A 26,459-nucleotide genomic window follows, 5' to 3' on the forward strand; every position below is an offset into this window, starting at 1 on the left:
CTGGGCAGATGCCAGTGTTGTAGCTGTATTGGAACAGCTTGGCTAATGGTACAGCAAGTTCTGGAGCACAGGTCCTCAGTACTGTTGCCGGAATTTTGTTAGGGCCCATGGCCTTTGCACTCTCCAGTGCCTTGAGCCGTTTCTTGATATCACGTGGAGTGAATCGAACCTCTTTCTGTGTCCATGAGGGACACTGGGGCTTGGTAAACTTGTCTTCTTTGTCCTTCTTTTTGAACTTGAAACAACACTGCACCAAGCCTGTAGATGATGCATCCGCTGCTACAATTGTTGGCAACGCTGGATCACAGTGCGCTAGAATTTCTAGTGAAATTAGGGGCAGAATCTTGCCCTTGTTGGCTGGACGCAGTGGGGGTGGGTGGGGCAGTCAGGGCCAGAAGGTGATTTCATGCTGTTGGGCTAATTAAGGCCCACACAGTGTTAAACGTGAGTGGCAGCGTTCAGCGCTGCCTGTGCGGGCAGGTGAGGAAGGCGAGTGGGGCGAGCATGAACTTCATGCATGCGTGTGAGTACTCACTTGATAATCTCCGAGGCACAGAGCTGTCTTAGGGAGATGAAGAGCAAGAGCAGGCATATGTTAGTAATTAAATTTTAATTTAATTTTTATTTTTATTTGCTTTAGGAAACCTCATCCTGCCTGTGGATGAGGTTCCCTAAGAAGTGCAAAGCCCACTTTGCTTTTTGCCTGCCGGCCAACTGTAAGGTTGGACAGGCAACGAAAAATTTCATTCAACTTTTTAAAAATGGCCTTAACAGACCTCTCAATTGTCGGCAGGTGTGCTGCCGATTCTGGCATGCGCCTGCCGAACAAACTATTGTGTGACTGCATGTTGACGTCAGGTTGTGGCCCAAGGCCAATGCGCGTCATTTTACACTCGAGCTGGTTGGATGCGCACCCACCCACCGAGCTAAATATTTTGCCGTTGGAGATCTTTGATCTTATCAAAAGCATTTGCTAGTCCATATTCCAGCACCGCTGTTCACCTTGTCTCAGAAGCTGTCATATCGGCTCGTTGATTTCCACCAAGTTTGGTAGGAACTTGCCGAAATGACCATCTAAGGATTCTTTGTAATTCTATGATGTTTTTAGCTTGTAGTGGTTGATGTGCTTTTCCCCAATTTTCATAGGCTTTTGATTCACTGCAGTTTCTCTTTTTTGTCTGACATGTTGAATGGCTCTACTCATTTTTTTCCAAGGGACATCACATTCCCCATGAATAACCGTTTGGTCTGTCATGCTATTTGTACTGCCTTTGTGAGAGTTAAATCTTCCCTCATTTGCAAAAGATCTAATAGGGTTTCAACTAAGATCCTAACTACTATATAATCAAATATTAATCCATCTCTAAGAATCCCATAGTCACAATTTTCCATGATTCTGTGCAGTTCATTTATAAATTAGTCCATGGATTTACTCAGGTTTTGCCTCTTGTGAAATTTGCTTGCGCAAGGATCAAATTTTTCCAAGAACTAAAGCACAAATAGAATGCCTGGATGACTTCCTCATATAAGCTTGAAGCCTCAGCGATTCCCTATCTTGCTATAACATCATCGGCTATGGCCCCTACTGCATAGAGTAAAATACTGACCCAATCCCTCTGATCCTCGTGCAAATCTGAAGCTGTTCTATATCTGGAGAATCTCTTTTTTTCTACAATTATCCCAGTGTTGAGCCTATTGCAAGCCTACTACTCTTCAGAATGGTGCTGGGAGTTGCAATGTAGACTCCATGTTTACCCTAAGCTCTGGATCCATTGCTTCTTCAGTAATTTGACTTGTATGTTGTGATCTGTACTCATTGCTATCTGGACTCCAGGCCTGTGTGTTTGCTTGCATCCACAGCATCCAGGACGCTTTGTTCTCAGGTGAGTCTTAATTTTTTTTTCTCGTCCCTTTTCCAAGGATTTGTTAGTTTTTCAGATCTATTGTCTTCTCTTGGAGCTTTTATGGGTCTTTACGCTCTGTTCATTTCTGCCATGCTTCATCTTGGGTTCAGGCTCTAGGTGGGGTTCCTTTAGGGTTTGCCTATTACCCTAGGAATGTTACCATAGAATGATTATGCATAAAATCCATTCTTGTTTATTTACAGATCTATGTACATCTCAGATGAGGTTCTACTTCTGCTTCCCATCAGATCTCAGTCTCTTAGTCATGTGACATTGCATCATATTAAAATCAGGATCAGATGCTCCTGATGTCAATCCTTTACCCTACAGATTTTGCTTTCAGATGGCAGTTGTTCATCATTCTGCCATTCACACTGACTGCGGACACTTTTATTAAGTTAGTTGCCCCATTACCATTCACTCCCTTTGTCTCTGCATGACCAACTCTTGTCATTTAATCTCTCCTGCCTTCCACTCTATCACAGATCCTCATTTTTGTTCTTTATTCATCCTTCTCCGTTTCACCTGCTTAAAACATATTGCATGTCTAACTTTTTCCAGTTCTGACAAAAGGTCATTGTTAACTCTGTTTCTCTCTCCACAGGTGCTGCCTGATTTGCTTAGTGTTTCCAACATTTTTGTTTTTATTTGTGGTAGGTAAGGGAGTGTTTATGGATATTATTTATCTGGACTTCCAAAAGGCATTGAGCAAGGTTTCACAAAGGAGACTGTTAGCAAAAATAAAAGAGCATGGAATTGGAGACAAATTATTGGCTAGAATAGAGAATTAGTTAGGAGGTAGGAGGCAGGGAGAGTACGTAAAGTTATTTTCCAAAATTGGCAGGATGTGACTAGTGACATCCCCAGGGATCTGTACTGTAGCCTCAGATTTTCATTATATTTCGAAATAACTTGGATGAAGGAATAGAGAACAGTATCCAGGTTTGCTGATGGCACTTAATGAGATGGCACACAGCAAATAGTGTAGTTCAGAAAAGAAAGGTCATTGGTAGATTAAGGGAGTGAGCAAAACTGGTAGACAGAGTTCAGTGTGGGACTGTCAGGTCATCCACTTCAGAACTAAGAAAGATAGATCAGAATATTTTCCAAATGCAGAAAGCTAGAAGTGCGGCACAGGGGATTTAAGAGTCCAAGCACAGAAATCACTAAAAGCTTATGGAGAGGTACAAAAGAAAGACTGAGTATTGGCCTTATCTCAAGGGGGCTGGAAGTCAAGGGTGGAACGTAAGTTACAGCTGTATATTGTGTCACAAGGCTGTACCCCTTTATATTTGAAAATATGATTTTTCAACTTTCAAGTGACTGGAAATTATGCAATTTGAAATGAGACAAAATAATTAACTTAAAAATGCAAGGCCATAAGACCATAATTCCTTTAGACATAGAAGCAGAAATTAGGCCAGTCGGCCCATCGAGTCTGCTCTGCCATTCAATCATGGCTGATAAGTTTCTCAAACCCATTCTCGCACCTTCTCCCCGTAACCTTTAATCCCTTTAGCAATCAAGAATCTATCTATCTCAGTCTAAAATACACTCAATGACCTGGCCTCCACAGCCTTCTGTGGCAATGAATTCCATAGATTCACCACTCTCTTGCTAAAGAAGTTTCTCCTCATCTCTGTTCTAAAAGGTCTTCCCTTTACTCTGAGGCTGTGCTCTCGGGTCCTAGTCTCTCCTACTAATGGAAACATCTTCCCCACATCCACTCTATCCAGGCCTTTCAGTATTCCGTAAGTTTAAATCAGGTCCCCCCCTCATCCTTCTAAACTCCATCGAGTATAGACCCAGAGTCCTCAAACGTTCCTCATATGTTAAGCCTTTCATTCCTGGGATCATTCTCGTGAACCTCCTCTGGACCCTCTCCACGGCCAGAACATCCTTCCTGAGATACGGGACCCAAAATTGCTCTCAATATTCTAAATGTGGTCTGACCAGAGCCTTATAAAGCCTCAGCAGCACATCCCTGCTTTTATATTCTAGTCCTCTCAAAATAAATGCCAACATTGCATTTGCCTTCCTAACTACCGACTCAACCTGCAAGTTAATCTTAAGAGAATCCTGGACTAGGACTCCCAAGTTCCTTTGCACTCCAGATTTCTGAATTCTCTCCCCATTTAAAAAATAGTCCATGCCCCTATTCTTCCTACCATCTTCCAAGGTGAAAGTGAAAAACAAGCAAGTCACCCTCGGGGAGGGTGAAGAGAGATGTTTCCAATAATTCAGAGACCCATTGAAACTAATCACTATCTAAGGAAGGTATTAAAATGTAAATTACTGGATATTGAAACAATGGCTGCACAGACAGACCCATCTCAAAACCCCTTGGAAATGCACAATGGGTGAAGTATTTCAGGCCAGGCTGCAACCACTGCAGAGGGAGTACAAGAATGTTTTCAGCAGAGGAAACGGGCTGAAAACTGGGCACTCTCCCTTCTTTTCTCGGACAAGTGCATTACCCGATTAAGAAGCCAACATTACTAGGAATCTACCAGTGGACCGAGGTCTTGTAATACTTGCAACAACATCTACTTCAGATCACATCCATAAAACCAACTCATCCAAATTGGCCACAACATTTAAAAATCTATTCCTCGAACTATCAAAGAACACTTAACCATGAATTCTTTTAACTGTCTTTTCATCAGACTCTAACTTCCCTTATTTCTGCCACCTCTGTGTGAGATATCTCGTTTTCATTATTTTTTTCCTTCTGTTTTAGTGGTTAATAAATTTGTTCTTTCTTTGACTCGAAAATCTTGTTTGACTGGCAATTATTTCTCACAACTTAAATAGTTAAATACATTTGGATTCAGACAAGGCATATTGCGAAAAAGGAACTTGAAGTTTTGTTGGTACCAACTGAGGAGTTTTGAATAGAGGGAAGCCAGATAATCCATTCTCGCCTGGTCGTAACAATTTCCCAGGTTAGACACCATCTGAGCACTGCACCTTAGGAAGGATATATTGGCATTGGAGGGGGTGCAGCACAAATTCACTGGAATGATAATGGAACTGAAGTGATTAATTTATGAGACCAAGTTGTATAGACAATTCTTGTATTTCCTTGAATATAGAAGATTAAGAGTACGGGATGACCTAATTGAGGTATTTAAAATAATTAAAGGAATTAAGAGGGTAGATAGAGAGAAATGTTTCCTCTGGTGGGGAAAGCAGGTCAAAGGACCATAACCTTAATATTAGAACTAGACTGTTCAAGGGTTAAAGTTGGGAGTCATTTCTTCATACAAATGGGAGTGGAAATATGGAATTCTCTTCCCCAAAAAGCTGTTGAGGCTAGGTCAATGGAAAATTTCAAAACTGAGAGTGATTAATATTTGTTAGGCACAATTATTAAGGTTTATGGAATCGAGGTAGGGAGATAGATTTAAGATATAGGCCATCCATGATATAATTGAATGACGACGTGGATACAATAGGCCAAATGGCCTCCTTTTGCACTGTAAATGTCAGAGTCCTACTTCTGTTCCAATGGGCTGAATTTTATTTGCCCCAGTCAGATGTGTTTCCTGTGGGGTGGCACATAAAATGGGGTGGGCGCCCATCCCACCACCTTCCCACTCGCCCCCATAATGCAGGGGGGGTGAGTGGGTACAAAAATTGGCAGCCTGCCTGCCAAATTAAAATGATCAATTAAGAGTCTGATAGGATTCTTATCAAGCCTATTTGCCCTAATATTATGCTGCCCACACCAGAAAACATTTGGCATGGGCAGCAGGGTGGGAGCAGGGAGCCCGATTTTTAACTTCAAATGGTTAAGGGCGGGAAGGAACGAGGGGCTCATTCTTCTGGGGCTACCCTGTGCCAGTTGTGGGGTGGATCCCCCTTAGGCTGAACCCCTCTTCCTTCCTAACTGCTCCCTCTCTTAAATCCATCCTCACCCCACCTTCACCAACTCCATCCCCCCCCACCACCGCCCCCAACCACTGCTCCTCTCCCTAATGTTTCCAAGCCCTCCTGGCCGAAAATCACGGACTTATCTGCTCCAGAGATTCTAGGCCTTGGTGCGCCTCTCTTCAGCTGCAATCCCAACAGCTGTCACTGATGCCTTTCTGGCATTGTCAGTCCGATTGGCCAGCAGCTCAAGAGGGTGGAACGTCTGCCTCAATGAGGGACAAAAGTCCCACTCAGCCCTCATTAATGAGCTCCGCAGTGCTTTATTGCTTCAGGATAGTTGGTGTGGAGCCGGTCTGCTTTATGCCAACATGATTTCTGGTGATGGTGGGGGGATGGGTTGGGGGAGGATGTGCAAGCCACCTGCCCCTGTCTTATTCTGCCCAATGACTCTATTTTACACCTTGATGGGCAAAGTGTAAACCAATTGGATGGATGCAATGCTTAAATCGAGCATTTTGTTTCAGATTTTAAAAATCTTCAGAACATGAGATATCAACACAAACATTTTTTTGATTGAAAATCCGATGTAATCATTGCCAATCAAAGACCTGACTGTAATGGCCATTGCAAAAATTTACACCTCACTCCATTATTTTAAATCTATTTGCCGCTTATTTTAATCATTCTGAAGTTGTTAACATATTGAAACTTTTGACATTTGTCTGTTTTGATCCTTTTTGTTTTGTTCAGGACTAACAGGAAATTCATGCTAATGAAGGGCTACTCTAAAACAGTAACCTGTCCTTCTCTCCGAGACTTGATTAATCTGTTGACCATTTAGATTTTTATCTCATGGTGATCCCAGTCTTGCATAATTCGAGTTCAGATAAATTGTGATATTTTGGCCTAACTGGAAGATATCAATATAAAATAATCAACAAGAAATGAGGTAGGGAATTCAGAAGAAACTTCTTTATCCAGAGAGTGGTGAGAATGTGAATCTTGCTACCACAGAATAGCTGAGATGAATAGTAAAGATGTATTTAAGAGGGAGCTAGATAAGCATATGAAGGAGAATACTTTAGAAGGTTATACAGATAGTGCTAGATGAAGAAGGGCGGAAGGAGACTTGAATGGAGCCTAAATGCCAGTATGAACTAGTTGGGTTGAATGGCCTGTTTCTATGCTGTATAATCTATTTAATTCTATGTAATGGGTGTTGTGTATTTTTAGCAAAGGTAATTAACATAACATTCAATACTTCGATGGATGCCTCTTAAGGAAATAATTGTAAATCAAATAACTTTTGTGTCCTTAGGACATCCTAAAGTGCTTGACAGTAATGACCTACATTTGAAGTATAGCCACTGATATTTTGTAAGCACATACTCCCTGCTCATTGCCTCAAGCTGAACCAGGCTCTTTACAATCTTTGCATCCTATTTGTCCCGAGCTGAGCTTCTGACCCCATATTTTTTAATCATAGAGACCACCTACTTCCACCTCGCTAACATCACTTGTTTTCCTTGTCTCAGTCCATCTACTAGTGAAACTCTAATTAATGTGTTTGTCATATTATCCTTGACTTTTTCAATGCGCTCTCATGCATCCTCCACTCTCCAAAACCTTGAGCTTATTGAAATCTCTGTTTCCCATATGCTAACCCGCACCAAATCTCATTCACCCCCTCATGCAATGGTTCCCAGCCTACCAAAGCCACAATTAAAATTGTTATCTGAAGCTTTGAAGAAGAGTCATATGGGCTCAAAACATTAACTGTTTCTCTCTCCACAGTTGCTGCCAGACCTGCTGAGTTTTTCCAGCATTTTCTGTTTTGATTTAAAATTGTTATCCTTGTGTTCAAATTCTGTCATGGTTTTAACCCCCCTCTATTTCGGTTGCCACTGTTAGGAAATATTTTAAGTAAGTTATATTTGTGGGTGTTAGGAATGAGTTTTAGCTTTAAAGTTTAAGTTTGATTTGTATTTCTGCATGTGTTTAAGAAAAGGCCAAATTAAGTTTTACTTTCCCTTTAAAAGGTGCCTGCATTTCTAACGAGATTTTTAATGAATGTTGCATCAAGTTAAACAAACAAGAGTAGAGAAACTGGGCTGTTGCCTAGCAATAGGGGTCCAGAGAGGCAGGACCCTTCCACAGACCCACACACAAGAAACTGGAAACAGCAGTTTTGATTTGGTAGCTGTTTGATTTCCATTGTTTTTGAAAGTAGCTGCCAGGAGAGACTGGAGCAAAGGGGACAGATAGCCAGTCCCAAACTAAAGAGGCCACAAAATCCAGGGGAGTGGAACAGGAGAAAGTCCCAAGCAGACCTTCTAGTCAAAGGAAGGACAAGAACCTGGAAAAGGTCCTGTTAAGTGAAGTTAAGAGTGAGAGTTAGAGAGAAAGGCTCCAAGCTTCAGATTCAAAGAGACAAAAGCTGCCAAAAGCAAATTTAAAGTGAGAACAGCTTGCAAGAGGTGAGAAGGTCCAAAGAGTTGGCTGAAGGTCTGTAACTCTTTGCTATGGGCATATGAAGCAGTGGCATACTGTTGACAACTGCATCAGTGAGAGAGAGTACAAGACCACTTGAATGCATGTGGTGACCCAAGGAAGAGGAAAATGGGAAGGAGAGTTCAAAACCCTGGAGGTAAACCCTCGCAGAAGGCATCTGATTGAAAACATCCATTTGGAAGAAGATTCCAAAGCAAGATCTAGGAATGGAGATTGGAAACCCTCATGTGAAAGATGGTGTTCAGTGAGACTGTTTGGCTCAAGGTGTGACTAGCGTCTGGGGGGAGGGAACTGAGGAGAGATTCATAGCATCTGGTTGAGGTGGCATCTGTCATTGGTTTGAGTGTGGCATGTCTTACCACAGGGTGTTAAGTTGTTTACACAACCTTGCTGTGAACATTAGAGTATAAGATAGTTTTTGTAACTTGTTATTCTTACAAATCTGTAAAGGTATAGTTGTGGGTGAAGGAGCATTGTAATATAGTTCTTCTTTTCTTGTTAAATAAATGTTTTATTCTTTTTGTTAAAGGCTCATTGGCTGACTCTCGTGACTGTTCAGTGGCTACTCTCCATGTATCTAAACAGACAAATAAAAGTTAGGATCTATTAAGTTGGGTTCCATCCTGGGATCAGGCTTGTCCAAGGGTAACCTCAGCTGGGGAGCATAACACCACCTCTAGCTTTGGAACTTTCAAGAATTCCTCCAACTCTGGCAATCTTAATTTCTCACTCCCTTCATCCCACTATCATTGGCCCAATGTTAATCCTTTTTAATTTTAGTACTTTGGGACATTTTCTATGTTAAAAGACAACATAAAGGCAATTTGTTGATTAATGTTTGTTGTTTTCTGAGGTATAATCACGATGCATTTTGAGAAAGAGTTTGATAACCCAGTTAACTTAGATTAACTTTATCCCTGGGGATGTGGGGGTGTTTTTGTTCACTTAAGGGAGTGGAATATTGAGGTAAAAATAATGAGGACAATGATAAGGAGTAAGATGACAAAAACAAACAATATATATCATCAATCTCCTTAACTAATACAATCTAAATAGATACAACTCATTTATTGAGGCATGCAATTTATATTGGCAACAGAAATAATTATGATGAAAGAAGAGTTGAAGCCATTACAAATTATGTAAACCTGTCATCCTTATCAGAGTCAGATTGCTCGTACTGATATTTTAGTAGCATACTCGGTGAATGATTTTATAAGGGGATAGTTGTGTCAAACCAAACTGCATATCATTTTTTCAAGTTGATTAAATAGTTGACTTTGTAGCCTTGAGGTTGGTGAAAATGGAAGAATAAGTTAATTCCAGAACAAAAGTTGGTGTGATAAAGTGTTCGGCTATTGGATGCAGTCTTTCTAATGGACTCTACTGCAATTTGCATGGCTTCCTCCCAATTTGTAATTTATTTAATATCTTGATAGAAGCAAATGACCTTAACTAACACACCGAAAGAAGAGTACACTGTGAAGTCTGTGTTTTGTCCTTGAAAACATCAAGTAAAAATTCTTGGATTTCAATAAAACATTGCTATCTACATTATTGAATCATGACTATTGTATCCTCCAAATGAAAATTCCCAGGAATCTGCCATGTTGTCTTTATTATGCTGCAGTTTATGGCGTTCACGCAATCTGATCCTGAGAGACTGAGCAGATGGCTGTTGGGAGACATTCGCTGCCTTTTTAGTCATGGGTGATCATCCCATTTGGAAGCCCCTCTGTAGCGGTAAAGTAACGAGATCCATCCCACAACCTGAACCAATATTGAATGTTTTTTTGGGATACTAAAGCAATAATTCTGTTGCTTGGACTGCTCAGATTGAGTGTTGCTGTACACTCTACCCAGGCTGTCCAAAATAATTGTCATTGGCTGAACGGTACATGATTTGGCATTCAAAGAAGGATAAGTCTGTAGAAGGATGAAGAGGGTTCATAAATTGCATGGCCCACAGGAAGAGGTTGAGGAAGAGGAGGAAGACTGATGTCCAGGCTGGGAGATTGATGCTGTACACTGAAATTGACAGTTCTAACTATTAGTTCATGCATAACCTCACCAACATTTTCATTACAACTAAACTGCACATACTGCCCCCCTAAGAATATACAGCACATTTGCTTAAAGCTGAGCAGCCATCTTTTAGCCCTTTCCCATCTTGTTACCTTTCTTTTGACCTTTCCAACAAATGTCACTCACTAAACAGTAAAATGATCATAATTTATTTTGCGCTATTTATATTACTGAGATCCTTTCAATTACTCCCACTGTGTTTTCCCTTGTGACTCCCTCTAAGCTGTGTTTCATGCAACTGTATAATCAGTTCCATATCTGGTTCTCTTTGGATGGGAAGCCTACAATGGTGTAGGGTGCTGTTGGAATTTACAGCCCTTGATGTAACATCATGACATGCCTTCCAATAGCTAGAGCAATATGCCTTCCCTGTCCCAGCACTACTTCAATGCTTTATGGAAGCTGTGTGGGTTTGCAGAAACTAAGGCTTGAATTTTCGCTCCCGGATCGGGAATACAGAATCGAGACAGTTCTCAACTCGGCAAACCCGATCCAGGAAAAAGTGCCCATGACGTTTCCCCAACTATCAGTGTGTTCTTTTGCGCATGCACACGTAAGGGCGCACATCTCCCTGAGGCAAAGTGCTGCCTCAGGGAGATTGCTGAAAGGCCTGCAAATATAAAAAAAAATAGAACAATAAAAAAATTCATTAACATGACCCCCTCATGTGAAAATATCTCACAAGATGGGACGTGTTAATGAAATAAACAAAAACTTTTAAAAACTTTTTTAAAACAGCTAACAAACCTCATCCTGCCACTGGATGAGGTTTGTAAAAAAAAAAAATCACCTACCTGCCTGCCCTTTAGGCCCATGTGCCGAGCCGAAGTTTGTACGGGCCCCTCAAAATCGTCAATGATTGGCAAGTTAAGGTCCTTAACGAGGCCTTTAATTAATGGCGGGTGTGCGTCCCACTGCTGTGTGCCTACCGACCGGAATATTGCGATGCCACGCGCTGACATCAGGACGCTCGCGTGACATCAGCCCGCTGGTGTGCAGGCTCCGCTACCCGCACGCCAGCCAGAAGATTCTGCCTCAAGTCTTCAGTAATGGTGGAGAAAAAGTATGAGAATAGAAGAAATAGTGATTTTTTTAAAAATTCAATCATGTAATATGAGCAATGCTGGCATACCCAGCATTTATTGACAATCCCTAACTTCCATTGAGAGGGTGGATGGTGATCCAACTTTGTGATCCATTATATTCCATGTGGTATAGATACATCCACAGTGCTTTGACTCAGCGACAGTGAAGAATGGTGATATAGTTCCAAGTCAGGATGGTGTATAACTTGGAGGGAAACTTGCAGGTTGTGACATTTCCATGTGCCTATTATCCTTGTCCTCCTAGTAGTAGTAAAAGTAGTAAAAGTTGTGGGTTTGGAAGGTGCTGTCAAAGGAGGCTTGTCAAGTTGCTGCAGAGCATCTTGTAGATGGTACACACTGCTGCCACTGTGAAGGGAGTGAATGTTTAAGGTGGTGGATAGGGTAGCGATTAAGTGGAAGCTTTATCCTGGGTGGTGTCAAGCATCTTGTGTTTTTGGAGTTGTACTCACCCAGGCATAAATACTGAATAATTGCAGATTGGGGATATTACCAATCCACACTCACGATAGTCTAAACTTTCTAAAGTTCATGTCTAAAGCAAGCCAGGGCTATCTCCTCAAATTGTGAAAGCTAGTTAATGTAGCAGAACCAACAACTGTCCTGGTCCCCTTTCCTTTTGATTATGGGTAGTGTAATTTCTAATGATAAAAATTGCTCGAGTACCTTAAACATTTGTGTGAAAGCATTGGAGAGAATTATGCGTGCTATTTGTGCTTGCTGCACACCATCTGCATGGCCCTGGAGAATTCACCCCTACAGCTTAAGCACAATAAATTTGTGGAAAAAGGGGCAGATAGTTATCTCCATATTTGCATCTAATCTCCATGAGCATGCAACTGTCTGTGCACAATATACCCAGACCACTCAAATAATAATAATATTTTCAAATGTACAAACACTTAAACTATCACTTCCCCGAGTAAGCTGCTTTCACTTTCCTTAGGACCTAAGCTCTGCACTTTCCTCCCTACACCCCTCTATCTCTGTATCTCATATTCGTACTTTAAGACACTCCTTAAAATCTACCTCTTTGACCACACCTTTGATTATCTGATCTAATATCTCCTAGGTTGTTTGGTGCCATATTTTGTTTTGCAAGGCCCCTGTGAATCGTCTTGGAACGTCCTGTAAGTTGCTGTTCTTTCACCTCAGGTCCAACAGCATGGGAAATTGCATTAATTTGTTGCAGTACCTACAGCATACAGATTGAATCTCTTCTTTAATAGGTGGGTAGCTTTCTTTTCCAGAAAGAACTACCCACATTTCCTACATGTCCTGCAACAGGACCATCAATGAGTTCTCTGAAATTGAAGGAAGATCTCCCACTGCCTTTGTTGCAAGCATTTCCATCTTGATGTTTAAGAACAGCCTATTCTGACACCAGTAATTGTGCTTCCACCACAGCCATTCTCTTTCATTGCCAAGCAGGACCTTAAAGAGCAGCTGCTTTGCCAAAATTTATAAGTCCTCAATGAAATGTATCATTGGCCAACATCCTTGTGCTGGGAGCCGGGGGAAATTATGGGATTAAGGGGATCTGGACTAACATTGCAAAGTCTGTTGGGGCATTGCTTTCTACTGTCAGAAACTTGTGACATGAGTGAATGTAACTGTGGTTTTGTAGCAGCAGTGAAGTCATTGCTCTGTAGTTTAGGTCCACAATCATAGTTTCATAAAAACAAAAAACTGTGGATGCTGGAAATCCAAAACAAAAATAAAAATAAAAATACCTGGAAAAACTCAGCAGGTCTGGCAGCATCTGCGGAGAGGAATACAGTTAACTTTTCGAGTCCGTATGACTCTTCAACAGAACTTCTGTTGAAGAGTCATATGGACTCGAAACATTAACTGTATTTCTCTCTGCAGTTGCTGCCAGACCTGCTGAGTTTTTCCAGGTATTTCTATTTTTGTTTTATCATAGTTTCATAGCCTTATTAAGAGAAACAGCCATCATGAAAAACTCTTTGGGGAATGAGAAAAGCAGAGTACCATTTTCCTAAACATGTGCAAATGACACAGTTGTATATTTTGAAGCAGCCCACTGCATTATTGTGCTGTTTGTATGTAAAGCTACTGCCCCTTTAAAGGCCTGAAATTTGTTGGCTTTCATTCCTCTTTTTAACAGTTAATTCTGGCACCTGAAATTCACACTTCTGATGTGGAACTGCATGTGCTTGGAACAAATAAGGAATTTTGGCACCGTCTGCTCCACATTATTTTCCATCCATTAAAATTCACAGATGGAAAATCATGGGGAGCGTGTTCTTGAATTTCTGATATGTGTGTCTGACACGCAAATCATTATGCCAGGAATGCAAATCCATAAAATCCATGCTTCTATTTTTGTGGTTTCTAGTTTCACAAGGACTTAAGAAAAGTCAAGACCAAAAGGCCTAATTAACTTCAGGCAGAACAGTGAGCACTTCCTGCCCGTTGTTGGCGAGCCTTTTTAACACCCAGTCTTTCTCCACATGCCTCCAAAGAACTGATGTCCTCAATCTGCTGCTTGCTGATTGTGGGAGGATAGGAAATTGGCTGACTCCCTGATTAGAGCAGAGCGAGGCAGTCCATGTGGTGGTTTTAGACAGGTCGCAGCAGAATGGAATATTTTTGTGAGCCCAGGCCCCTCCTAGCCCCAACCACAAATAAACAAAACATTGCCTGACAGAAATAACAAGGACATACAGGAGGAGATTCTAAAAATAGGGAGGTATGAGGCCAGGAAGGGGTGTAAACATTCTGCTGAAAATTTTACATTGGAGATGTTGGGGACTACACACCAACATAGGTCAGCAAAGGCAGGGTCGATGGTTGAACAAAATTTGGTGAAATATAGAATAAGTACAGCAGCATTTAGGATGAAGTAAGAATGGAGGATGACAGGCGAGTCAGGCTAATATGGTGGGACTCATTTCACGACAGTGTGAAAGCAGGTTGCAATCTTCCCCTCAGCCCACAGACGGTGGGCCATGTTTCCTGCCACTGGTTAGCTAATTGTAATATATTAGCATATAATTAGAAGGCCATCCCGCCAGGCTCTTGGAGCCCCGCCTATTCATCCATTCATGTCGGTGGGAAAGCACGCCGACGTGTTTCACAACAGCACACAGGCGATGTGCACTTGGTGGCCTTCACTTTGGGGGAACTGAGGTGAGTGAGCAGCAGCGTTCTCCACACCTCACCTATTGTTTACATGACTCGGGTGCTGGGTGGGAGGGGGCGAGGGAAACTGATGCCTGGCCCCACAGGCAACTGCTGAGGGGTGGGGTGTATCGGGGGAAAGTGCTGGCCAGCCTTGGAGACGGCTGCTGAGTTGGGGGGGTGGTGATCTAGTACTGCTCTGGCACTGCATCCTGCGCACAGGCAATCGAGGTGGGGGGCAGGGTAAGTGAGGAAAATGGCCACACGTTAGGGACACCTGTAAAAACTGACCATCCCTCTACAACTGAGACAGATCAGGCGCAGCCACAGTGATATGATTGGGGTCGGGCTCCTATCCTGCCCCCCCATGCAAGCATCGCAGAGGCACCAAAGGGCCTCCAAGTGCTCCATACCTTACTGCCAGCACCCCCACCCCCCAACACAGATTTTGATTCTGCCACCACTTTATTGGACCACGGAGCAGTTGGACAGCACACTTTGTACAATTTCCTCGCCAACACTGGCCATGCAGCAGTCACTGCTGGAGGTGCTCACAGTCCCTTGCAATCTCAGCATCCTGGTTTGGACCAGTGTCCCCCATGTCGCAGGTTGACAGGGCAGCCATGCAGCGCACTCATCTCTGGCCATCCGAGGGGTGACCAGCACTCTCCAGGAAGCATCAAGGTGCAGTCACAAAGGACCAGGAAAGGTGCTAAGTACAGCCATAATAACCACTCTCTCTCTCTCTCTCTCTTTCATGCTGCAGGAGGACCATGTCAGGATCATGGATCCTGGTGACCTAGCTGTATGCCTGATAGCGTACAGAGACCATAGAAGATGGAGGAGAGAGTGACTGAGGCTCCTGGCTGTGCAAAGGCAGGAGCAGCAACCTCATGAAGGGGCAGCAGGGGCTCCCGAACACGCTGCCCAGGAGCGACAGTGAGCCATGGCTGTTCGGCGCTAGCGCCACCCAGCATCTATAGACGCTGCCTGCCATCCCTGCAGATGATTGAGAACCAGTGTCACCAATGACTGGGCATGCCTAGGGACCAGATGGCTCACATCTACCACTTACTGCAGGTCTTGGCGCCAAGAGGACATGGAGGGCATCCACTGACAGTGGCTGTGAAAGTGACTATGGTGCTCAATTTCTACTTCAGTGGCTCCTATAAGGGCTCCACAGTTGATCTCTGTGGGATTTCACCATCTGCCACCCACAAATGTATCCATGAGGTCACGGATGCCATCTTCCCCATGGTACACAACTTTGTGCATTTCGCCCAGGACCGGGACAGCCAGAATGCAAGGGCCATTGGATTTACGCTGATCTCGGGTTTCCCACAGGTGCAGGGTGCGATTGACTGCACTCATGTGGCACTCAGGTTTCCATCGCGACATTCGGTGGACTTCATAAACCACAAAGGCTTCCACTTACTGAATGTGCAGCTGATATGCAACCACCAGAAACACATCCTGCAGGTGTGTGCACGGTTTCCAGGGAGTATGCACAATGCCTCCATCCTGAGTCACTCGCAGATCTCTGCAGTCATCCAGCGTCCACAGAGGCTTCAGGGTTGGCTCCTTGGGGACAAGTACTACCCAGAGAGGCTATGGCTGATGACACCCATGTGGCGGCCTCATATTGTAGCTGAGCAATGCTATAATGAGGCTCATGCAGCAGCTCGCAGCTTGGTGGAGCAGACCATCGGGATGCTGACGATATGGTTCCGGTGCCTGGACCAGTCTGGTGGAGCCCTGCAATAAAGTTCATAGAGAGTGTCACATATCATTGTTGTCTGCTGCGCCCTTTACAGCCTGGTGCTGCAACAGAGAGAGGAGCTGATGGTGGAGGAGATGGAGGGGCTGCATGCTTCCTTCGATGAGGATGCTGACGGGAATGAGGGTGAGGGGGTCCTTGGTAGTGACGATGATGGGAATGAGGCTCTCGCACTGTCTAGATGAGGCAGGCGTGGTTGGGAGGCCCTTGTATCTGCCAGATTTGTGGAGGATGATGCTGACATATATTGAGGTGTCCCCGCAGATCCTCACATTGCAGTTGTGAATGTTTGACTCCAGCCTGGCTTACCTCTGAGAGAATGCTTCTGTTATGGAGATGCAGTGGAGGCCCTAATAGTCACTCGATCGCAGGAGGATGATGACAACATGCAGTGAGGACACTCCATAGATCTTCACATAGCATCTGAGAATGTCTGACTCCTCTCTGGCTGAGGGCAGCTTTCTTCTGCTGCATGATCAGGGCCATCTCAGAGACGCAGCCATAAAACTTTAGACTCATCTGATGCTGTGTTCGCCTTCAGCACTCAGCCCTTCAGGAGCTGGTACAGAGCATCACTGGTTGCAGAGGCTGGTGTGATGGGGACCAGCCCCACCTTAAAGGTGCTGAGAGCACACAGAGAGTATGACGGAACTCTGCGGCGCCTGCCCACTACAGCTTGGCAGCAATGACCAGCACTGCTGAGGTGAAGGCATCAGTAATGTTTCCAGGGAGTGAAAGGCTGGATCATCACTGTGGTCTGAAGGTTGCACAGAGCACAGGGAAGAGGCCCTGGACTGAGACACCTGCCTTTACCTTTTGCAGAAAGGTTTCACATCTGAGTGACAAGAACACTGCTCATCAGAACAGGGAGCAGGTAGGGAGTTTATTGACAATAATGAACATTATGTACAAGTGATTAACACCTGTGCCCAGTCTGTGCAACTCATTCTCCTTAACTGTCCAGAGGTAGCCAAATGCCTCGTCATCTAATTAATGACGCGCATGAATGGATGAATGAGATTCCCACTGTCCCTACCTACTATCTAGCGAAACCACAGCCAAGGGAGCAGGCTTGGCAGAATCAGCAGGGAAGCACTTTTCAGTTATTTAAAAAGCTGTTTCATTGATGTTTTGTTTACACTTCAGTCCCATACTCCCGATCTATGGGCACCTGGTGTGGAGGGGGGCTGGGAGGGAGGAGGACCTCCTCGTGAACCTGCTCCTGGGCCTGGCCAAGTTGGGCATTAACAGGTCCAGGCAGTGGGTGATCGAGGGGATCGTCCGATCCGACTGTCTGCCCCTTTTCCGCAGCTACGTTCGCAGCCGGGTGTACCTGGAGAGGGAGCACGCAGTGTCCACCGGCACCATTGAGGCCTTCTGTGCCCAGTGGACACCACAGGGATTGGGGTATTTTATTGACCCTCTTAATCAAATTTTGATTTGATGGTTGTAAGTTTCCTTTAAACTTTGTCTTAGGTTTTACAGCTACCCTAAGTTAGGGGCTGTGTTTACTTTATCCCTCATTTTGTTAGTTTGGTTTAATTGTTGGACTCCCAAGAGAGTTAATCCTTAACTGTCCTAACTCTGCTGCTACATCTTGGTGCTCCCTGGACCTTCACAGCAGAGGTTAAGACAGCCTGCTGACTGTGATGCTGTCTGTGATGACTTTGGCAGGCATTCTCTGGAGGGCCGAGACTTGGTGGCCCTGGCCTGCTTTTGGGGTCCTGCTGTATGGCAGTGGCACCCTCCTTGGCCTGTGAAGCTGGATCTGCGGAGGTCACAGGAAGAGGGGATTCAGATGGGCTGGTCATTCCCAGAGTCACCTGGGTGGATGGCCCCAGAGCATGCACATGCTGACCCTCCTCCCTATGGGTGCCCGAGGGCCCCTGGCTGACTCTGTGAGCGGAAGGAGTAGCTGGAGTGCGATCGATCTGCCCAGCAACCCCCTCACATACACACTGTAGGAGGCCAACTATGGCATCAACGATGGAGTTAAGCCCACACAGCAGTGCAGGAGTGACGCCCTGGACCAAGGTCTCCATGGCGGCTGCCATCTGCCAGTGTTGACCTCAGTGCGTTGCAATGCCAGCGCTATCACCTCAGCCTGAAGAAGGACGGACTCCTCCCATCGTGCTTTGCAATCTGAGGAGTACAGCGGACATCCCTTCCTGGTGTTCCCGAGCTTGCCTTTGCAGCTCCAGCAACTGTGACATGACTAGGCCCAGAGACTTGTCATCCGACTTGGACTCAGCAATGTTCTGGCCTCCAGAAGTCCTTCAAGTGCCGGACACATGAGACGTCCCTGCCTTCAATCAGAAAGTGTGATGTACTCACCAGATTGTGGTCCCAAGGCTATTCTCAAGCTAGGTTCCACTGAAGGGTGTGTCTCTGCACTGGTGGAGGGTGTGGGTGAGCGCTGTGATGGGACTTCAGGGGGAGTGTCTTCAGATTCCTCTTCGGAGGTTTCTTCAGTGCTTGCTTGGAGGTTCTGGGTTGTGGACTCTGTCTGCTGCTTCCCAGATGTGCCTGTGAAAGCAAGGGGAGATAATCAGTGCATGGCAGTGTCCTGTGAAAGAGGACACATCATTCACAACATGGTTGTCGGTGGACATTGCACTGCTGGATCCTCACTTGGTAGAGAACCGCCAACCTCACTATCAGCACAGGACTGGTCCCAGTCATCACCAGCCAGCTGGATGGCTCTGTTTTGAAATTCTGTGAGAACTTTGATCTCCGGCATCCCTCCACCTGTCTGCGGCCTTTCCCTCCTGTTGTGTGCCGGTTTGTCCTGCATGAATAGAGATGGGGAGAGTGTATCAGGACACCTGCCAGGCCAGGTGATAAGTATGCCTGGTCTGTGTGAGTGGTGAGTGGCCCCAAGGGTGGGATGAGGACAATGACGGTGTGTGTGAAATACTGAATGGTGATGGCCCTTGCCCTGGCAGTGAGGGAAGGTCCTGTGGATGTGTGATGGGTTTGTGAGTGTGTGAACTGGGAGTGATGAAAAGAGTGACTTACCCTGGCAGAACAGAGGAGATCATTCATCCTTTTGTGGCACTGGGTGGCTGTCCTTCTCTGAAGGGCATTGGCGCTGACCACCGCTGCCACCTCCCCCCAAGCCAAGTTGGTAACTTTGCTGCCCATCCTGCGGCCAGATGGAGGGTAGAGCACATCCCACCAGCCTCCACAGCATCCAGCGTTCGCCCGAGGGACCCATTGTAGAAACAGGGGACTGCAGTCTTTTTGCCTTTGCTGGCCATGTCTCCCAGGCAGCGGTGATGAGCTGGTGGCCATCTCCAAATAGAGGTCCAAACCTGTGTCAGATCTGTATCCTAAAGACAAACAGCGCGAAAAATGTTTTTTGGTGGGGAAGCATGTTAAACATAGAGACGTTGAAAATCTATGATGCAGAAAGAGGCCTTTTAACTCATCCTGTCCATGCCAGCCTAAAGACAGCTATCTGGCCTAGTATCTTCCATCTCTTGGTCCGTAGCCCAGTCAATTATGGAACCTCAAGCTTATATCCAAGTGTTTTTTTTTAAATGTGATGAGAGTTTCTGCCTCCACCACACTTTCAGGCAGTGAGATCCAGACCCCCACCACCTTCCAGGTGAAAAAAATTACTCAACTTCCCTTTAACCCTTTTAATTACTTCATTATCTGGGAGCCATAGATTTAATCTTGCTGTAAAGATAAATGGGCCCTTCTCTATCTAAGCCTCTCATAATTTTATACATCTTAAATAAAGATCCCTCAACCCCCTCTGTTCCAAAGAAAACTACCCCAAACTATCCAACCTTTCCTCATAGCTAAAATTCTCCATTCTTGGAAACATGGTCATAAATCTAAGTATTGCCTCTATTGCAATCCAGTGTTTGTAAAAAAAAAAGCCTTGTGTCATCCTTCTTCTTTTCAGAGTGGAACTTGGCACTGCTTCCAGAACGGTTTCTGGGTCTTGGGAAGGGGCACCACACACCCTCATTGGTGAACTTTGGAGAGCTCAGCAGCACTGTTGCAGGCAGATACATCCTTGGACTGTATTGTAGTGAGAATACTGACATTTTTAGAGACTCTTGTGTCTCATTATGTGTTAAGGGGTTTGAGAATGATGGTGAGGTAGGTGCAGATCACAGTCAAGATCATGCATTGGAGGAGTACCTAGGTGGCAGGCAAGATACTGGGAAAGCTGAAAGCTGTCAGGATTAATATTTATACTGTTAACAAGCATTAATCTTTTGGGCAGGAATCCCCATTGATGCTGTGCTCAATTGATTGATGGTGCTTGAGGTAAATGACTTTGCAAGCCTGAGGCAACCTGTATTGAGGCTGTCAGAAAGTGGGAAAGGGCACTAGGAGTCAGTTTTTCAGAAGCTGAGTCCATGTTTAGAGTCCATTATTAAGGATGAGATTTCAGAATACTTGGAAGTGCATGGTAAAAGAGGGCAAAGTCAGCATGGTTTTATCAAGGGGAGGTCATACCTGACAAATCTGTTAGAATTCTTTGAGGAGGTAATGAGCAGGTTAGACAAAGGAGAGCCAATGGATGTTATCTACTTGGATTTCCAGAAGGCCTTTGACAAGGTGCCGCACAGGAAGTTGCTCAGTAAGATAAGAGCCCATGGTGTTAGAGGCAAGGTACTAGCATGGATAGAAGATTGGCTGTCTGGCAGGAGGCAGAGAGTGGGATAAGGGGGTCCTTCTCAGGATGGCGGCTGGTGACTAGTGGAGTTCCTCAGGGGTCAGTGTTGGGACCACAATTTTTCACTTTATACATTAATGATCTAGATGAAGGAACTGAGGGCATCCTGGCTAAATTTGCAGATGATACAAAGATAGGTAGTATTGAGGAGGCAGGGAGGCTGCAGAAGGATTTGGACAGGTTAGGAGAATGGACAAAGAAATGGCAAATGGAATACAATGTGGGGAAGTGTGAGGTTATGCACTTTGGTAGGAAGAATAGAGGCATAGACTATTTTCTAAATGGGGAGAGAATTCAGAAATCTGGAGTACAAAGGAACTTGGGAGTCCTAGTTCAGGATTCTCTTAAGGTTAACTTGCAGGTTGAGTCGGTAGTTAGGAAAGCAAATGCAATGTTGGCATTTATTTCGAGAGGACTAGAATATAAAAGCTGGGATATGCTGCTGAGGCTTTATAAGGCTCTGGTCAGACCACATTTAGAATATTGTGAGCAATTTTGGGCCCCGTATCTCAGGAAGGATGTGCTGGCCCTGGAGAGGGTCCAGAGGAGGTTCACGAGAATGATCCCAGGAATGAAAGGCTTAACATATGAGGAACATTTGAGGACTCTGGGTCTATACTCGGGGGAGTTTAAAAGGATGAGGGGGAATCTGATTGAAACTTACAGAATACTGAAAGGCCTGGATAGAGTGAATGTGGGGGAGATATTTCCATTAGTAGGAGAGACTAGGACCCGAGGGCACAACCTCAGAGTAAAGGGAAGACCTTTTAGAACAGAGAAGAGGAGAAACTTCTTTAGCCAGAGAGTGGTGGATCTATGGAATTCATTGCCACAGAAGGCTGTGGAGGCCAGGTCATTGAGTGTATTTAAGACCGAGATAGATAGGTCTTGATTGGTCAGGGGATCAAAGGCTACGGGGAGAAGGTGCGAGAATGGGGTTGAGAAACTTATCAGCCATGACTGAATGGCGGAGCAGACTCGATGGGCCGAATGGCCTAATTTCTGCTCCTATGTCTTATGGTCTTATGGTCTAAGTTGGGCAATAACCTGGTTAGCATGCAAAGACTACTTGTGTTCCAGTTCATCAGTCAGGTACTCTTTGCCATGGTTCAGAGAGATGATTGTGTTCTGCAAGCAATCCAAAAAGAATCAAACACCAAGCAGAAGTTCCATGCTGTTGCAATATGCTTTGGGAGCAATTAGCTTTTTGTATTTAACCATTTGTGAAAGAATTTGAAATTTCTATTGCCTTTATGCTTGAAAGGCATTTGGATAGGACATGAATATACCATATAGCCTCCCTCCCATACATTCAGAGAAAAAAATCATAGCTACCTGGCACTACTTAAAGAACAAGTATGTAAGCCCTTAGATACATTGAATGTTCATATAATAGTTTCTGAAGTTAAATGCGGATTTGTTTTTACAAAAAAAATGACCCAATTGTGATGAAATGGTTTCAAAGCCTATATTTTTTGAGACTGTCCCATCTGAAACAGAAACCAGGTCCAGATTTTTGTTAAGAAGCCAAAATTGAGAAATTTCCCGACTTTGCGATCCCGTCTCCATTACAGAGTCCCCCCGCCCATAGTATTTTCCACTCGAGGAAGGTAGAGCTGGGCTGGAAGTAGGCCTGCTGTCTCCAGAGGCTGAGGTCAGAAGGAAACAGTACTGATGTGGTGGTGGGCGTATTGCATCAGGGGTCTGATATAAAGGCCTGCCTCGAACACCGTTGCTGTTAATCGCAGGACTAATGTGCTTGTCAAGATGATGATTATTCTGAATGTACTTCTGACCCATGAGTAATGGCCTTTAACTGTAAATTATGGCCAGCAGGCTGTGAAAGCTGTAATTGATGGTCCAGCATGAGCTATCAGAGAACTGAGAATCTTTTGCTGGCTACATGAACTTATGAGGCTGCTGTACAGATTGGATTCACTCTTGGAACAGTATCTCAACCCTCTCCCATACAAATGGCTGCACTCTGGCAGTTGCAGATACAAATCTGTTCTCAGTGAAATCAGCAGCTCAGACCAGGGGCTGATCTTTAGACACTGCATTCATTCCCTTTGCCTTTTGCTTAATGCCTATCGCTCCCATCTCAACTGATGTAGTCACCTGGAAGTGCCCAGCCCATTCAAATCAGAGTTGCACGCAGTCATCACGGACAACAGATGGGTTCGACTTGGGGGAGTAGGCCAATACAGACATAGACGCTCGGTATTAAAACATGCCATGTTGGCGTTCAAACAGCAAAGCTGATGTCACCTAGGCTTCAAACTGCAAACCCAGCAGGAGCTCTCAATGCTCAGCTCAATAGTTTTTGTCCAGTATGCACCACATGAAGCGAGCACATATACTGACCCATGTGCTTTGTTCATATGCCATGCCAGAATGTTGCAGAGGAGAGCTTTGGATGAAAGCCAGGGAGGAGCAGCACCAAGATACTGTGACTAGGACTCAGCTCCTGATCTAGGCCATCCATAGATGCAATATTATCTATCCAGCAGAGAAGGAACTGTCACCAGATGTAACGAGAAAAAGCATGGCTCGAGATAGCCAAGATGGTGAGCACCGCAGGAGAGAGAACCGCAGGAGAACACAGTCCTAAATGGCTGTAGTGTTGCAGGTGATTCCATGACCTCTTGCACTCTGGCAAGGTGAGTAGGCCCTGAATAGAACACAGGTGTCCATTTGATGGTTGTCTGGCATGGCACAGCAACTGAGGAACACTGGGTGGAAGCTTCTCCTCCGATTTGGAGGCCTCTGTGCCAGAGGCATTCTCAGTGACTAAACCATTTATGGTCTAATGTGTGAAGAACCAATGTATCCTTTAACCACGCTGATGATCTGCCTTTCTCCGTGCAGGAGTGCATTGCCTTATCTCCCTCTGCCTCTTGCCCATGCAGGAGAAGAGATCGTACAATGCCATGGAGATATTCTGGATTTTTTTTCAAGTCCCACCGATTTCTGGGGAGAGGAGTTTGTTAACTGGATTTCCTTGCTGTGCCACCAGACTTTTGAGAAAAGAACCTAACGCTACCTTCAGTTGCTCAGGAAGCAAAAGCTAATTGGGAAGAATAAACAGGCTGGGGAGGTTGGATTTCAGCCTGGGGCTCTTGGTAAAGCTATGTGTGGAAGCCAGGTGAAATGAACCAAACTTAAAAAGCTGTGTGAGCAATCCAGGCAATCTGAGGAGCTGGGCAGTTTTTAGTAGAGTCAACCATACCATGCACTGGGGTGTTATTGAGTGGTCAGATGAAGGGTGCCCTGAGAAAACTATACCATTGTGACTGTCATAACCTGAGTGAAGGAGGTTGGTGGTAATCATATCCATGGAATTTGGATAGGGTAAAGCAGTTGCCGGAGGCTACTTGAGGATCATATCCTGTGTGGCAAAGAGTGGTTGAACTTTACTGGAGGAAGATAGAGCTGTGAGATTGGGACTACATGTGGTGCCATATATGTGCTAGGAATGCTGCCCCATAAGAAATCTGAGAGACTAATCTTGGTTGTATCAACTGTTTAGAGTATAGTTGATGGTTTCTATTGTTTACAATTTGTCCGTTAATTTATGTTTACCTTAACTTGATTTTAGTTTGATTGTTACAGTAAAAGTTTTAATAAATGAAATGTTGTCCATTGGTTTCTTCTGGTTGGGATTTTGTGGGAAGTTTGGTCCTTTTATGTTACAGATCTCCATGGGGATTGTAACATAACAAAAATCTCTCAGATTTCTGTGCTGTTGTATTCTGTTGGCATTCATGTCATCGTTGGTTCTATACTATTATGTGGCACTGTACCGGGACTGGATGGTTTGTCCATTAATAAATCCAAAAATTAAGATTCAGTCATACTTTGGCACTTAAACAAAGCAATGTTTTATATAGTTCCAAAGAGCCAGAAATTTCCCTGGAGCTACTCACACTTTGCTGCCATAACCATGCCAGGACCATGATGGAAACTAATGTTAATATGCACAACGTTGTTGCAGCAGCAGAACAGGAGCAGCTCTGAGGGAATCCTAGGGTGGTTTTTAATATTGAAGTATTGTTTTATAATGTATGCAATGCACATGTTTAATGTACTCCTCAGTACTTTTTCTCCTTGACTGCTCTGAATGTCTGCGCTATTATTAAGTGCTACTATAGCCATGGGGCAGCATTGCTGGGTGGCTCATAACCAATTAAGGAGCTGCAAGTGATACAGATGCCTGCTGCCTACACCTGTGACTACCATTGAGGGACCTAATGAAGTCACTTTGAATTTATTGGTTTCGGAAACAGCAGATACAGAAATTCTGCCAATTCATAATTAATGAACAGACCGTACAGCCCTGCAACTGATACAGTGCCTTAATTTTTGGACATAATTAATGGACAAACCATCCAGCCCTGGTACAGTGCCACGTAATAGTATAGAACCAATGGTAACATGAATGCCAACACAAAATATAACAGTAGAGAAATAGATCATTCAGCTCATCAGTGATGGTTTCCACAGTCAGCGGTGATGTAGAACACCGTTGGAGGTTGGCTGCCCATTATACACCATGCCTGAATTTCCTTCCCAACCCCTTAATAAATACCAGCAACTTAGTGCAATAGTGAGCAAGTGCTTCAGTGCCAGAGATGTCATCGTTTGGATGAGATGTTAAGCACAGGCCCTATTTGCCTGCTGAAAGTGGATATAATAGATCCCAGGACACTATTCAAAGAGATATTCTTCCCTCAACTAATACAATCAAAACAGGGTTAGCTGATCAATTATAACATAACATGAAATTAAAACAAAAATGCTGGAAATATTAGTTAAGTCTGACAGCATCTGTGAAGAAAGAAACAAAGATAACATTTCAGGTCTGCAACCTTTCATCAGATCAATTAGCTCATCAATTCTGTCATTTACTGTTTTGCTGCATTTGCTTATTTACAACTGCACTTGAAAAGTATTTCTTTAGACCTAAGGTAGTCTCAACACCATGGCACAGCATTGCATTAATTCTTGTTCTTTATCTATTGCATTCAAGAGGGATTTACAGCAACATAGCCAGCAGCACAACCTGACTCAGGACTCAAGCCTAACATTCACATACTCACCCACACACATCTACCAATACTGCCAGCATCACACCCAACTAGCCCAGTCTACACATACCTCCAGGTATTCAGCTATGGCAGGCACATCATTCAAATACAGTATCACACAATCACTGATGCTGTGCCCTCTCTCTTCTAGAAGACGGTTTTAACACCAGGGAGTGTACAAAATGCAGAGGGCTGGGCATAGGGGGAGATCCCCAGATCCCCATGGAGGAGAAGCTGGGGCCAGAGGCGATGTAGCCCATGGCATTTGGCACA

The sequence above is a fragment of the Carcharodon carcharias genome, chromosome 11, assembly GCF_017639515.1.
Source record: "Carcharodon carcharias isolate sCarCar2 chromosome 11, sCarCar2.pri, whole genome shotgun sequence".
Lineage (NCBI taxonomy): Eukaryota > Metazoa > Chordata > Chondrichthyes > Lamniformes > Lamnidae > Carcharodon > Carcharodon carcharias.